The following is a 17,429-nucleotide window of genomic DNA, read 5'->3' as shown; positions in this document are numbered from 1 at the left end:
TAACAAAGCCAAGTGCAATATTCTGCACCTGAACTGGGGCAAGGCTCAATATCAATACAGACTGTGAGATGAATGGATTGAGAGCAGGTTTTGGGGTTGCTGGTTAATGTGAGGTTGGACTTGACCCTACAACGTGTTCTTGTAGCCCCAAAAACCAATCATATCCTGGAACTGCATCAAAAGCAAGGTGACCAGCAGGGTGAGGGGATTCTGCTCCTCTGTTTTCATGAGACTCCATTTGGAGAGCTGCATCAAGCTCTGGGGTTCTCAGCACAGGAGAGGACATCCAGAAGCCACAAAAATTATCAGAGATGAAATAACACTCCTGTGAGGTCAGGCTGGGGTGTTCAGCCTGGGTACAGGGAGATATTAATGCAAACTTCCCATTTACAAGGGAAGTTTGTAAGAAAGATGAGGGCAGATTTTTAGTAGGTCTTGTTGAGATAGGAATTGTAATGGTTCTAAACTAAAAGAGAGGGAATTCTGAGTAGAATTAAGGAAGAAATCTTTTTCAGTGAGGATGGTGAAACACTGGAACAGGTTGCCAAAAGTGGAGGTAGATGTCACATCCCTGGGAGTGTCTAAGGTCAGGATGGATAGGATTCTGAGCAAGCTGGTCCAGTGGAAGATGCCTGTGCTCACTTCAAGTGGATTGGAGTAGATTACCTTCAAAAGCCCTTCCACCAGTGGAAGTTATTCTGTGATTCTATGGATCTTTTATTCTATGATCCTATATTTCTGTGATTATGTGGTTCTGTACTATTTTGAATGACAAAAAGATGAGGGCAACATGCATGTCATCAGTAGACTTCTGCAGCTGGTTAAGTCACATTCTCAAAACACAAAATTTCCTTAGAAAAACTGGGCCACCTAATTTTCAGACATCCTACTTTCATAAGCAAATTCTTATAATTATTCTCAAGAATCTTCTGAATCAACACTATAGGCTCCTTAACATTACCATATGAATGATTAAATCAGCTAAGGAGGCACTACCATTATCATTTACTGATTTCTGTGGGATTTTTCTGCAGTGGTCATCATCACATGTATAAATTTCACAAAATCCAGAGAGTTAAACTTAATGTTTTCCCTGTGAGATAAAAAGTATTAAAACTTTTTTTAAGTTTTCTAAGTTTATAAAAGTAATAAAACTTTTAGTATAGAAGTACATAACAAATATAGTAACTCTTAGAGAGAAACATGGAACATATTTTAACTCAGAATGCATATCTGCTCTATAGTTTGTGTTATTTAAAAAAAAAAAAAAACCCAGAAAAACCCAAACAACAGCAAAACCACTCCCACAAACAACCTCCCCACCCTACCATTGAAAAAGAAGGTTCAAATAAAATAAATTAAAATACATTATAAACAAAAAAGTACATATCATAAAAATATACTGCTGCAGTTTAAATATAGATATACCATAAATTAGTGAAACAGAATCTTTTTTAACTTTTTCTTTTTTGCTTGTCAATAACACTGTGTAGCACATTTATCTTTACCTCCAAGTATGAAAGAACAACTCAAACAATCATCATAGGAAGAATAAAGAGATTTAAGAAGAGAAAAGTACACTGTATCACCTAATAAAATTTCATTTTAGTTCTTTTTCATTTTAATCAAAGCCCCACTGAGATTTCAATTTGGAAAAAGGCACTGTGAGAGATTCTATAAAATGAAGACAGTTTATTTACAATAATCCAAGATACAAACAACTGTTAGCAGAACATCAGAAATTACATCCCCACTGTCAATTGTAAAAAAAGCAAACCAACAACACAATAATAAACTCTGAAAAGATTGGAGGTTTTGTTTTGTTAAAATGACCAGGGCATCCCAGGTTGAATCTTTAATATCCAGTGCCCCATGAATCATGCATTATGAATCTTTAGCCATTAACTACCATGGTAATTTATTTTTTCTCCAAACAACATATTCTTTATGCCCTCTAAGTGTAAAATATATATATATATATTATATTTAATTCTTTTAAGTCATCAGAACATTGTTTTCACAAGTAAGAAACATGTCAGGTAGAAAACTTTACAGTTGCTTCAGATTCTATATAGCAGAGGTTTGAAGGCATTAGATACAACCCAAGAATTTGTTAGGTGAGCTTGGAATTAAGATACTGAGATATTCTTCCTCTGCAGTATGATAACATATGTCATTATTACAACTTCTTATATAGCAAAAGCCATAAGAAGTATATAAAATTTGATTAAAGTTTTTGTGTGTTGAGTCCTTATTCATCAAATATTTCTGTGAGGAATCATTCTGTATGTTCTCCAAAATAAAACAAATATATAACTTAATTGAGGAATACATTTTATTTTAGCTAGAAACACCAATTTAGAATTTGATTTCCATGTTAGAATGCCTGTTATATTTTCCCATTGGATTAATTTAATTGGAAATTAAGTGAATTTTAGAGGGAAAAAATCCACAGCACCATTTATTCACCACACCCCATCTCTCTTTAGCATGACGAGCAGATAGCTAAAGTAATTGGTACTTTAACATATGTTTATTCATTGCAAATGTATTGGTGTGTGGGAAAGAGAGTCAATCCCCTTATCCCCTTTCAAAATATATTTGGCAGTCTATTGCAGCCATCTTAATTAAAAAGGCAAAACTCAGATCCTTTTGGAAATACAGTCTACTGTGAGGTAACTGTTGATTGATGAATATCAAACTATGCAACCATGTTTTAAATTTTTCAGCTGGAGGATATTTGAGTATATCAACTTATACAGCAATTTTACAAGGAAACACTTAGCCTTTCCTCTAAACTTTAATTTTTCCATCTGTTAGCATTTGCCATTATGTCAGGCAAGACTAGAACATGAGGCATCTATTGCTTGTTTAGTATTGTATGCAAACATCCACTTTCTCTGAAATGTTTTTATCTCTTCATATTGTGTGTATAGTGATAAAACAGGTTTGAAATGTTGCTACCAGAAAACAGCTGGGCAGGCTGTACAGCACTGTTAGATGTGTGTGTGTGTGTGTTTCCTCACCACTCCCTTTACAGGCAACCTTTGATACAAACACACACCCACCTCTGCCAGTATGTAGTTTACTCATTTTTTTTATCTGTCTGTTGAGATCTGTTGGTTCTATTCCACTTGCCATGTCAGAATTACACTTGATTGGTGCTGGCCCTGGCTCTCTAGTACAGATGAGACAAGTCACAAGCGGGATAACTATATAGATGTGGGGTAAGTCAGGGCATCAGAGCTGACCTACCTCCTATTGGGTCCTGCTCTGCTCAAGACCCCTGGGGTCTGGGAGAAGAGAGGTGCAGGTGCCCACTGCACACCAAAGGAAGGCACCGGACCCCCTTTTCTTGTGGTCCAATGTGACAGGAGAAGGAGCATATGATTTCTTGTGGTGTTAACTACCTGGGAAATTGCTGAGCTCCTTATCTCATATGGCTCTGTGTAGATCATATGCCCATGACCTCAATTTTAGAAACCACCTACTGATTTGCTCTGTGACCTACTCACCTGCCAGAGAGGTGAGAGCATGACTCCAGGCTGCACCATCTCCTTAAGGGATATTGGGACTGAGAAGCCACTGATGGCATGGGGAACAGTGGCAATATTCCTTCTATGTGGCCTGATACTTCCAAAAGTGCCCCCTTGGAGCTGCAGAGATGGGGGTGCAAATAAAGGAAAGGGGAAAGCAAGTAGATGAAAAGGCTCAGGGAGAGCTCACAGATGACTCTGTGATAGATGTTGTCACACTAATTGCAAATTGATATTTGGCTTGGGAGGGTCGGGGGGGGGGGGATTTCAGACAATTAAAGAAAAATAAAAAGAAAAGGAAATTTATTAATCATCCGCCACCTGAAGAAATATATCCAAGTAACTAATAAGGATGACACTTCAAAACTGGGGACAAAAAAAAAGTGTAAGGAATCATGCAATTTTTGAGATTTTGCAATACAATTTGAGGAAAGTACCTTAATATAGAAGCCTCACTAATAGGTTGTGTGTTGCAGCACACGTCACTGCACATGCCACAGGTGAGATGGCCACAGTACATAGAACACCATCACACAATGTCAGAAGGCGTTAAGCATCCCCATACAGAGTAACACCACACCACTTCAGTGGGCTTCAAGCACCTGCCCTTCTTGTTCTTTAGCCCTAACTTTTATATTCTTCATCTTATGTGCTTTACACTGTGTGCTTTTTGTTCCTTTTCATGATTGGTCAGTTCACCTCTGCACTCCATGTCTTATTGCTTTCAATGCTGCTCACCTGCTTTTCACAGCTGTAGCCCATTAGGGATGAGGTTCTGCCATAGCCCCACTCCCAGTCACCACAAACTGTGTGCCTACAGTTCTGAATGTGTAGTACCTTTTTTTTTCTGTTGGGATTTTCAAGTAAAAGCAGGTAATGATCTTGATCTGCATGTATCACCAAGGCAGAATCAGTACTGGTAGGCAAAAGTATAAAAATTATAAAGGAAGGAAGAAATTTGGAATTTTCAAACATGCATCATGATGAGTCTGGGTTGCACATAAAGAAATTTAACTCTTAAGAGAGTTGTGTCATGTAAAACTAGAATAAGAATTAAATATGACAAAGTTCAAGAAGCATTTGGACAATGCTGTGAGGCACATGGGTGTTCTTGGGCTATCATGTGCAAGACTGAGAGTTGTACTTGATGCTCCTTCTAGGTCCCTACTAACACAGACTTCTGATTATTGTTAGCAGAACACACTGTCCACAAAACAGGTTATTTCCTCACTATTATTTCTCTTGATGCCATAGTGTATCAAAGCCAATATCATCCTTCAAAACCAGTCACAATCTTTCCTTAGAGCAGGCTTTAAAAATACTCTCAATCACAAGTAAGGAGATTTTCCTAGAGAACAGATGTGTTAAAAAATTTTTGATACTAAGTCTTTGTGTACTATCTTTTATTCACCTTGAAATATGTCTGGCAATTACTAACTCAGCATTATCAATCTGAAAACAGCAAAGGAATATTTGATAAAACTTTTAATAGATAATTTGTCAGCAATAAAACTTCCTTAATAGCCAGGGGGAAAACTTCCAATTGTGAAAAGAAAGAATTTTTGTATTGGGCTTACATGACAAGGTTTTGGTAGCAGTGGGCTACAGAGGTGGCTTCTGTGATAATCTGTTGGAAGCTTCCCCTATATCCAGTGAAGGTGATGCCAGCTGGCTTCAAGACAGACCCTCTGCTGGCTAAGGATAAGCCAATCAGCAACAGTGGTAGCACCTCAGGGGCAATATACTAAAGAAGAGAAAAAAATTATTATGCAGAAAAAAACAGAGATGAGAGGAATGAGAATATGTGAGAGGCTGAGGGAAAACAGCCCTGCAAGACACCAAGTTTGGTAAAGGAGGTGAAGACATGCTGTAGGTGTTGGAAAACAGTTTGCTGGAAGCCCTGTAGCCCATGGTGCAGCCCATGATAAAGCAGCTGTGTCCCTGAAGCCCATGGAGATTCATGGTGGAGCAAGAGATCCACTTACAGTCTCTGGATGAGCCCGCGCTGGAGCAGGTTTTCTGGACTTGTGAATCTGTTCCTGAAGGTTGGCACCCTGTGGAAGACTTGAGCAGTTCATGAAAAGCTGTATCCTGTGAGAAGGGGTCATGCTGGAGTAGTTCATGGAGAACTGCCTCTCTGGGAGAGACCACACATTGAAGCTGCAGAAGAATATGAGGAGTCCTCTCTCTGAGGAGAAAGTAGAAGCAGTGACAGCATGTGATGAAGTGAGCACAATCCCATTCCCTGTCCTGCTGTGCTGATGGCAGGGGAAGGAGACAGAGAATTGAAAATAAAGTCTGGGAGGAGGGAGGAGTTGGAGGCCAGGTGTTTTAAGGCTTGGTTTTACTTCTCATAATCCTACTCTGCTTTGACTGGTAATAAATTAATCTAATTTCCCCAATAAGCGTGATGGTAACTGGTGAATGACCTCTCCCTGTCCTTATCTCTACCCACCTAATATCATCTCCCCTGTCCATTTGAGACTGTGGATTGATAGAGTGGCTTTTTTGGACATCTGCTGTCCAGTCAGCACCAAGCCATCACAATACTTCAAGGCAGATGTGGTAATACTTAAGTACCATTCCAGGTATCAATATAACAGGGTTGGCTGGAAGTTTTTGAGTGCCACAGGTTGCATTCAGAAAATTATTATATGATTTTGGAGGGGTGAGAGAAGAGTGAAAATGCATTATTCATGCTGTACTTCTCATAAGACAGAGACAGTTGCAGTTCCTGCCAGTCTTGGCTCCTAAACCTCAGATTTCTGGGCTTCTGTCTCTTTTCTCATTTGCCTTCTGTATTGCTGTGCCACAGGATGAGAAAACCCTGAGGCTTACGTCTGATCTGTGAATTCAGAGTCTGTATTTTCAACCTCATCTTTATTTTTAAACCATCTCTTTTACTTTTGTTGGTATCTCTTTTGCAGAAAAAAAAATTAAATCCCATTTTTCATTCCAAGATGTCTCTAAATTCATTCAGAATTCTAGATTGTCTCTTTCCTGGAACAGCTATTCTTGTTTCAAAAGTATATCAGGTCATGAGTTTTAATATTCATGATATGTTGACAACCCCTTACAACAGACAGCCAAGCAGAGTTCTGTGAATCTCTATGTCCACTGCAATTTACAGCATTACTTGTTGAACTGGTATATGGCTGTCCCGGCCAATCATAAAAATTTTGAAGCAGCAACAAATCTTGGCGAGTTATACATTGAATTTATACTTATATCTGACTTTCTGCAACATTAAAGATAGTATATAAATAGGACTCTTCTTTGGGGAATCCCAACCAAAAAGCGTAACTGAAAATTTTGCATTCAAAATATTGCAAATATTGTTCACGGGCAAAGAGGAAGCAAACATCACATATAAGTAAACAGAAGAAATTGTTAGCTTAAAATAAATATCGCCAGAGAAAAAGAAATAAAAGTAGTGCAGCTAAAATTATAATATGCATACTCCTTAGTTTATTTCTTTTTCCTGGTATTATTCTCTAATTGCCCTATTGTTCTGAATGGTGAATTGTCTTGCTTCAATTGTGGTGGTGGGTGGCTGGGAGTTGTTGGGTGAGTTGTCAGTATTTATGAATCCTTCTCCAGGAGAAATATGTTGTCCATGTTGAGGTTTTCTGCATCCTTATTGTAGGATGTACTAGGATCATTTTTTATATTTTTCTTATAGGCTTTTACACTTTTCTCTTTCTTCCTTGGTATGCAGGTCCATGTTGTATCCAAATCCCTTTTATATATATTATATAAAATGTCTTAGTTCTTTTGTTGTCCATAACACCAGTTTTGCCTAGATCCAGGTCTGCATTTTTTTGACTGACCATTAAAGATTTGTTTAATGCTGCAGGGTCTTCATTGCTGATCCTATGCCTTTCTCTTTCTATCTATATTCTCCTCTGTACTTCATTGTGTCTATTCTCAAAAACTTTGCCTTTGTAACAGGCCTACATTTCACTACTCTTCATCATTATTTTCCAATCACAAACATGGAATTCTCATAGGCTATCTGCTTGTTACAGATATCTGTATAAAACAATGACTCTATCACACAAGGAAAAACAAAAGCAAAACAAATTAATTCTAGATATCCAGTGAATTAGAAAAAATAATCACACTGAACCAAGTAAAGCAAAACTACAGGAAGATGATGAAGATGCCTTTATCTTGAGGTCTTGAAAATTCCATACAAAGCATATAACGAGATGCTACCAATTCCAATATTCCTTGTCTTAGAGGGCTACTTGGTTATAATGACTAGAGAAAAGCTTTGCATTAGGAATTAAACCTATTTAGGTTTAATAATCCATAAACCTGGTTATGACAGAAAGAAAAAATTGCGCTTCTGATTATAACTCTGAAAAAAAAATGCCATTATTTATGCAGAAATTGAACAGTTTTCATCGAGTAAGACTTATAAGATTTAAAATACCTTACAATCGTATAAGATTTCAAAAGTTCTGAAAAGTGTCATCATCTGTAGGAAATAAAATTTCTTCCCATAAGCATTTAAGGTTGAGTCTTGCCTACTCTTCTGTTCCTGTTTCTATTGGAACATCTTTTTTCGTTTTGGTGTTTGACTGTTTATTGCTTCTCTTCTTTCTTAAAAAACCTCAGAGTTTTTACTCCTTATAGTGACCATTGCACTTTATGAAGTCAAAGAAGGAAAGAGAGGATGAGGGCGAATCATAAGGTGACAATGTTACATGTATAATTAGGGTAGTGTGAATCCTTTGGTAGACCAGAAAAAAAAATTGTGGCAAAGGACTTCTACTTAGAAAGCACACACCTCACAAGAAATTGCATGGAGACTAAACTCATGAATAGTTTTATTAATAGAGTCCATATTGTGGTATTTATAGGCCTACTACAATATCATTACCACAGAATAGTGCATCCCAAAATACAGAACCAGTCTCAGTAAGTAGTGAGACAGCTCTATTTATTATCAATTCTAGGCAGCAAAGAGCTTGTGTTTATCTGTATGCATTTCTTCTCCTCCAGCAGAGTTTACTTAAGTCACAGTGGGTACTTCCCTGACAAGCTAAAGCTGTTATTATGATTTTTGTTGTGCTGTAACTCCCATAGCTTGTAGAAATGTATGACAGGAGACTTACTGACTTGTTTGCGGTTTACTGTGTGTTTTCTGTGTGACTGATCTTCTGTTTAAAAACATGTGATTGGTCACCTTGTCTTTGAAACTGCTTTACAAAGCAGAGGCAATCTTCTGGAAGAAGGGATAAAGGGCGTGCTCTGAGTTCAACTGGATTTATTTCAGTGTACCCTGATCCTGTAGTATCTCAACTGAGATTCCTGATATGAATGGAGAAGTTGCAGCCAACAAGCACCACACCAAATGCCACAGTTTAAAAGAGATAGGAAAACTAAGAATTGAAAGGTTGGTTTTGTTTTCTTAAACCTATTAATCAGTGCAAAAATGGGGATTCATGGGAATTGTTCTTTTTCTGTGATGACCCGGTGGGCAGAGCAGAAATCACTTTCAAAACTCTTTTATGTTTTATCAGAGCAAGTCTGTTTCAAAGAATGACTTGTAGCAGTTTTTCTCTTTGTGTTGTAATTAAATACAGTTTAGGAAATTGGAAACTTTTGCTGTCTTTGGTATGCTCATTTAAAGTCAAAGCAGTTCCTTTTCAAAGATTTTAACTGTCTTGGACTCCTGATTCAAAAAACAGAAACAAAACCAAAGCCAAAACAAAATCAACCAACCAAACAATTGAGATGCTTTAATTTAAAAACTGTCAAGAGGAACTCTTTTCATATTTTATATTCCCTCATAATGTGTCTGATAATTAGATGAGTTTTGGTACCTATTGTCTGTCATTCCATTTTTGCATGTCATCTTGTTTATATACTGAGTTCTTTCAGTAGTTCCTTTGTTATTTTGGTTTCCTTTGCCATTGTATTTTATTTGTTTTCACTTCTCCCTGGTTTTAGTTTAATTTTTATTTCAATCTATTCTTTGCAAATGATAATTTGTTTTGGCCTTTGAAAACTGCATTGTAAATCAACTCTTTTGTTTTATGACTCTTTTCTTTTTAGTGTCAATTATCTCTTTTTTTAATTTACCACACAAACACCTACAATTTCATCATTAGATATGAATTTATTAATGTCATTACTATTTAATGTGGTCTGATTTTTTTGGTAGAAATAGGTAATTTGGGGTTTGTTTTTCTTTAGTTACAGATAACCATGACAAATTTTAATTACATAGACTGAAATTTTATTTGATATTTCTTCCATGTTTTTTCCTAGTATGAATGTGTGTTAGTATTTACTAGGAAGTACGTGGACAGGAAGCATGTATGATGTATTTCTGCAAATGCACTTTTGTATAACTAGCAGTAATTGGTGTGCAAGTAATTAATTCTTTAGAAGGCCTTTCTGAAGCAAGACTTTGGCAGATGAATAGTTATATATGTTGTTTGCTGAATTCTTAATGGTCAACTGAAACAGTAAACAGTTTTCTAAATCACAAAACTTAATATTATTTCAGTCCATGTATGCCTAACAGTCCCAAGTTAAGACTCTTTAGAGATCTTCTTTTTAGTAACTTCATTTACTTTGTGCAAACCTCCAAAACTTATGTATGCAGATAGCTGACACATGCCACTACTACATGACAGAACGGTGCTTTTAAAGCCTTCAAGTTAGAGCAGGACTTAAGCAGTAACTTTTGCTGTTCGTTAATGGATGAGAAAACAAAAGCTAGGAGAATGACAGGGTAGAGCCACTTTTATCCTCTTTGCTGAGACTAGCTCCAGCTACATGTTTATACAGAATGAAAAAACAGATTTATATTCATTGTAGAAACATGAGGAAGAATGGAGAGCTGCTGCAAAATTTTGTTTTTATTTGTCACTCTGGCAGAACCCATAAGTTACAGTAACCCATATCACATCATTAGAATCCCACACTTTGATAAAAGAAATTATTATAAGAGATTTTAGAAAAATCTACCCTGTTCTTCTTTATTGCCACCTTTGACTGTGACACATAAGTACTAGTTTCTTGTTGCTTGATTTTGCTTGTTTGATTTTTGGGACTTTTTTGACCAGTAACCTTTAAATGTTCAAAGTCAGTGTTCTTAACGAGTTAATAAACTAAAATGTTGCAAAAATTTCAGCTGGTGAACACAAGAACCATGAAGGAGCTGAATACAATTGACCATGCCAAGTGATGAAGAATTTGTTCTATCATGGCAAAAAATTCCTGTGCTACATTTGATTACTTTCAAGTAAATCAAAAGTAAAGTTCTGGAACTATAAAACAGAATTAGCACTATGCATATTGTTCAAAACAAAATATTTGGATTGTGCATCTCTGTGTTTATCTTGTGTACATATCTACTTAAACAAACACATGCACGTGCAAACTGCTGCATATAATTTAAAAACACATTAAAATGAAATCAAGGCAGAGGACATATATGCTAAGAATGCAAAACAATTACAGAGAATACATGACTAATTCCAAGAGCAGGATGATAAAGAAATAATTTAATGTAGCTTGGCCAAATCAAGGCAAATGACTGCAGAACCAATTGGGCTCAAATTTTTATCCTGAGCTCTTGTGACATCTTTGGACAGTCTAAGCACTGGAAGAAGTGTGTTTCATTGTTTTCAAAGCAGTGACAGATAAGTTTGTCTATTTCCTCTCTTTGTCCCTACCATTACCTTAAGAATATTGCATTCTTTGCCAATTTGAAAATTTAAGTGGATACACATATTGTAGTAATAAGTAGAAGGAAAACATAAACTTCTATGGATTTGTACAAAAAATTTAAAATTTGGAGAACAGAAGGAGAATTTGCTAGTTATAAATATAATGAGAATTCACCAGACTCTTTCTCAGGGTCACTTGTCTGAAAGGAAAAAATTAAAAATAATTATTTGTAATTAATAGGAATGTCACTCCTAATTAATAGGAGTGTCATTGGTTGAGTGACTTAAGGCTGCATGAAATGCAATCAAAAGGATTTTAAAAATTTAAAAGAAATACAGACTTTCCTTTAAGAAATATGTTTTCCTGAAAATTTTCAAAACACATTGCATAACGTCATATTGTGGTTTAACCCCAGCTGGCAACTCAGCACCACAGAGTGATTGGAATGGTTGGAATGGGGAAGAGAATCAGAAAAGTAAGAGAAAACTCATGGGTTGAGATAAGGACCTTTTAATCAGCAAAGAAAAAGCTGCACACAAAAATAAAGCAAAATAAGGAATTCATTCACTGCTTCCCATGGTCACGAGGTTCTTTCTTTTTTAAGGAAATATATTTAAGTATTAAAACATGTGGAAAAATAGATGCAAATAAGTAGCAAAAGGAAAAAAATGTCCAGAAAATCTGAGGAAATGTAATAAAACTTGACTCCCGGCTAAATACTAAAGTTTGAGGAAAGTGTTTCAGATCCTCAAGAAAAAAAATAAAATCGTTATTGCAGAATTAAAAAAATTGAGGTAACATCTTCAGAAATACTCCCAGTTATTCTTTCTCTACTTGTGCTGAGATCAAGAAGATTTTATCAACATGTCTAAAAGGGAAATACTTTGTTTCATCTTCATTAGTGAAGACTGCTAGCTTCTGAGTATGAATCCCTCTGTACTGCAGAAAACTAACCTTCTTCAGGTGTATGTGGTGGACCTGCTGCAGAAATATTTACTTTGTCATCTTACTTACATGTAACTATAAATGTTTAAACTCAGTAAGGGTCTTGCTTTGTTTTCTGCTTTGTTCTTCAAACTTGAACTTAATAGACCTCCTCAAAATGAAACATTTCTTACTATTTCTTCTCTTGTTCAAATTGTTAATAATATTGTTAATGGAATGAATGTTTTATTTTACTAAATATTAGTTTCTCTTTCACTTTAGAGACATAAGTAAATGATAGGTGATACTTTATTTGCCTGCCGTTTCAATAATTTTTTTTTCAGGTATCATCATTACTCTTCAGCTTTTTATTACCATTTTTGAGGTCTTGGTCATTTTAGTTGTAAACTTTTAGAAAGCACTTGCTCTTTTCTGACAAATACAGAAAATATGTGGGAATCAAGTAAGTGTCTACAATTATGTCTAACTATTACTTAAGTCCATTAACATGTTTGACATTTCTGATCTTTTGTGTGGGGTAATTTTGAGGAGGTAGGTTCAGCTATATTTAAGAAGTAGAAGAAGACTATTCTTCTTGTTAGTCTCTATCAATATCACATTTTATTTTTACAGTCATCAGCCAAACTTCTCCCCACCTTCAGAGCTGTACTATTCATGTTGTTATAGCTCAAAACATGCTGATGACATTAAAAATTACATAGTTTTGACAGGAAAAACAAAAAACATCATTCTATGTCTTTGCTTATTCTTCACAGTGTGTAAAGTTTGGGGGATTCTAATTACTTAAAAGTGTGACTTATTTCCCATCATCAAAGTAACCTTGCAACTTCTACATAATAAATATTGCTTTAGATGCTTTCCTGAAGTATTTTATATCATTTTGGAAATTTTGATTTGTTTTACATAAGGTGCCATTAGTTGAACTCAGACATTTTTAAGGGAAAGCTGGAAAATTTGGCATTTTTAATGAATGAGAAGCACAGCTAGATGGAAAAATATTGTTACTGCCACCTCAGAGGACAGCTTCTGGCATCCAGGCTGGGAGGAAACTTGATAGCTTTCTGGAATTTAGGAGCAGAAAAATTATAAGGATTTTCAGTATCCAGATAGATCACATAGTTTGTTTGGGGTTGTTTTGGCTCCTCTTCCTATTTTTAAGGCTAAAATTAACCTGCTGCTGAAGAGCAAAACCATTTGAAAATGTGTTTTTCTCTATTCTGGATATTGATATTCTATTTTAACCAAAACTTTTAGCTTTGTTTGACCATAATAATCTCTTTTCCTATTAACTGTGACCGTTGAAATAGGATTGTAGTGCTTCTGTTGGAACACAGGCAGATCAAACAGGATGCAGTCTCATAAGAATTGACAGCATGATTACTTCTTGGTATTACTAATTTCCCAGAACTTGTTACAAATGATTCCCTTATATTAAGTAAATAAGAGAATTATTATTTTTTCCTGAAAACAAGGGAAATTAAATTCTGTAGCTTGTGCTGGTTAACTGTGTTGGTGATGAGTTTTCTCACTTTCTAGCAAGATTCAGAAAACCTGAAATGCTGAGAAATAGCTTCTGGAAAAGTATTCTTGAATTATGCTTCTATGGATTAAAAAATATATATATAACTTTTGTTTCAGAATACATAGTATCATTTCAGTAAAAAATAGAAATAAAGCATGAAAACTCACTCAAGTAGTTGTGTCACAGTTGTCCTAGCAAATGAAAAATGAAACAAGGTGGCAAGACCAATAACAGGGTTTTCCTTTGTCTGGAGGCTTTGTCCTCTCCCCACCTATTATATGATCATATATCTTGGAATGGTCCTATCCTTAGATAAGGCTTTTAAAGAATTATTTTTTTTTTAAAAGGCGAGAAAGAAGGAAAGAGGGAAAGAGGTGAAAGTTATTGAATTTTAACTATGCTTGGTATAACTCTTGCACCTGTTGGACCACTTGCAGTAGAGTATACAGTCCAGTGCTTTATTTCCTTAAATTATATAGGAGCAAGTAAGGTTATAGAGTCTCATGAAAATAGGCACTTCTAGAACTGGCAAATATAGTGAAAAGAAGATTTTTTTTTATTTTAATGTTGTAGTATAAGATAGAGTAAGTGAATAGACCCCAAAATTTATACTATCCATATATTTATTTATAATAAACATCTTTGTTCAAAATATGACTGATTTTTTTTTCCAATAGGTTTTGACAGCTCTTTTCACTACTTTGTTCATTGTTTATTATAAGGCTAATTATTTACTGCATAAGTTCAAAGACAAGGATATGAATCAGACATGATTTTGGAACATTGGCTGGGGTATGTGGGGAAGATCATAAGATACATATTTTCCATGGCAGCAGGAGAGAGACCATCATTAGCTATGCTGTTTGAATCTCTTAGGAGACGACAAAATAATATGGCTCTTAATTTTATCTTAGTTCTTTATTTCTGATAGCTGATTGTTTTGTTTAGTTTTCATAACTTCTTTTAGATTTATTTGCTCTACCATTCATCTTCTGACATGGCTGGTGTCAGAGAGAACACAAAATGAGTGAGTTGTAAGACAAAGATGTCACAGAGTTGTAGAGCAAAAGAGTTTAAAAGATACTAGTTTAAGATTCCCAGTGTAATGCTCACCTTCTCTCCTTTAGGCCATTCTGTGAGGTGAATTATGTGCTCTATTGATAGCAATAGATTCCCTTCTTGTGGGAAAGTAGGAATAAGCAAATATGTGTGTAGGTTCACAGTACAACTCACAAATGGTAAACATCTAAATATCTAAGGAACATGAGCACGAATATTTTACTTTAATGTTGTAAAAAGAAAAAAAATCTGTAAGGAACACAGTGCAGCAGAATAAATTAAAATAAGTTAGGTGTCACAAAGGCAACTTTATATTTTATTTAATTTAAACCAAATATAAAACTGTTATAGAAAGGTTCTGATGTGTTGAGGACCATCTGCTCTTATTTTTTTATATAATGATTTGCATAAAATCTATTAAGTTCATTGTATTGCATGCTTCAGGAATTTAATAAGCCAGAATTATGTATAATATACAGCACATGGCAAGGAATTGTAATAAACAAGAATGGTACTTCTAACTACATATAGAAAAGAATGTGTAATTTTCAGGAAAAAGCAAAGCTATCATGACCTATTTTCTGTTGTGTTTATTTAGTAATTAATGTGTTTGAATTCCTGTGAGATCACATGTTCCCTATTTCTGTATACTTGACACAAGGGAGCATATAATTATGTTAGATTTACTTGGTATTTTAGTATCACTCTGTTTTTCAAATACCTACTGTTCTTAGAAGTTTACTAAACAAATGTGGATTAATTTCTTAATAACGCATTGTGTATAGAAAGAATAATTCTCATCTCATACTCAAAAGCAATGCCCAGTTCTGGTGACATTAAAAGTTTAGTTATTGCTATGAAAGCTGTAAGAATAATACCTACATTAATATATTACAATAAATTATTTCATTTTAGTAGTACAAGAATATCTATTGCAAGGCTTTTATACTTCAGTGTCATAGAACTTCAAAATACTCTGCAAATTATTTTGGTATAAAATTTATATATTGCAAAAGTTGCTTGGAAATTTCCTATTGACATTATCAAAGAAAACCACATCTATACAAAACTGAATAGCTAGTTTTTCCTGTAGTCATATTGAAGCAACTGTGATCCTCAGATCAAACAATATGGTCAATCAAAGCTACTTTACTTAAAACATTAGACCAGTGGTTAAATTCCAGCCCTCAAGATCAACATTAAAAATCAGAGAATGAGAATGAAGTCAGAATACAATCATTTTGAAACACGATCTTTTTTTCAATTATAAGCTGTTCATGTGGAAGTCTATCAAACAAAAAGCTGATACCATTCTGCTTTCCAAAGGTAGACCTAAATTGCTTGCAATTAACGCTCCTAGCTACCTTCCCTTATCTCCATTCCTCCTTTTACAGCTCATTAGCTGTATGCTGTAGCACTTCAGACTCTGGGACATGCATTAATTTGTGTCAGCTGACTCATGTCTCCCCACCTGACTGGCATCTCCCCAGCTGAGCTGCAGCTGACATTAGCCTGAGCCTAAGTTTTAATACACTTACTTGAAATTGGTTCCTGATGATCTCCCTGTGCAGAGTACTGTGGAGATAGAAGAAGCAGTGGTCTATTCTGTTAGTAATTTTCCATACTGAGGGGAGTCTTGCAGATTAATTTTGCTCCTTTTCACCTACCACAGTGGCATAAAAAAATTGACTGGGACAAAGAACTGCTCAGAGAATAATGATAGCAGTATCTTGATTAATATGGCAAAATCCATTTTCCTAAGTTAAACTCAATTTACCTATCAGAAAATCTAAATATAACTGTGTGCCTGCTTTGTCAAATTAAATAACGATGTTCTACCTAAAGAGACTTTCTAGTTTGCTGTGAAACTACTTGGTGCCTGTAGAGCAACATCTGTAAACTGAATGAGGTCTTGTTAATCTTATACGAGACATGAAACATGAAGCCTGACCATCTACACAATCTAGTCTTATCCAGTACCTGAAGAATGAATAATATGTATATGTCTAAACACTGAATATTGCTGGCATATGCAAGTATTTTACATTATTGTTTGCTTTTCTCAGTAAGTTTAATCCATTACAGAATACATAATGAAATACTATTATTTTTTGATATTTGTTAACGATATTCACAACTTATTAAATTACTTATGGATTTCCAGGAGGATATCTTAAAGGATATTTAATTTTAGGGTTAGAAAAAGGATTACTAGCATTATGGGCTAAGATAAACAAGTGTGGTGTTATACTGTGTTTAAGGTTTGAGTAAATATGTTTCAATTATGCTGGAAAATAAGGTTAACAGTGGGCAGAAATAATAAATTTTTTCTCTGTTAACAGAGGGTATTTGAACTTTTGTCTCTTTTGAACTCTGAAGAAATGCATGAAAAAAGCTATTTAATTTCTGAATTAGGAAGAGATTCTTTCTCTTTTCTCTGAATTAGCTGTTATACGCAGGTTTTCATCATCACTAGAAGGGTGGGTAGCTTTCACTCCTTCAATTTCTTTTTCTTTTTCTTTTTTCCATGTCCACTCTTAATATTGTGTCTAAACAAGGCCCTTAAAGCATCACAGTATTCTCAAATCATTCATTCCACCTCTGGAGAAAAAAAAATAAAAGAAAAAAAAAAAAAGAAAAAAAAAAAAGAAAAGGAAGGTAATCCAAAGCTTTCT

The sequence above is a fragment of the Agelaius phoeniceus genome, chromosome 1, assembly GCF_051311805.1.
Source record: "Agelaius phoeniceus isolate bAgePho1 chromosome 1, bAgePho1.hap1, whole genome shotgun sequence".
Taxonomy (NCBI): domain Eukaryota; kingdom Metazoa; phylum Chordata; class Aves; order Passeriformes; family Icteridae; genus Agelaius; species Agelaius phoeniceus.
The sequence above is the reverse complement of the archived record's forward strand: the minus strand, read 5'-3'. Positions refer to the sequence as shown.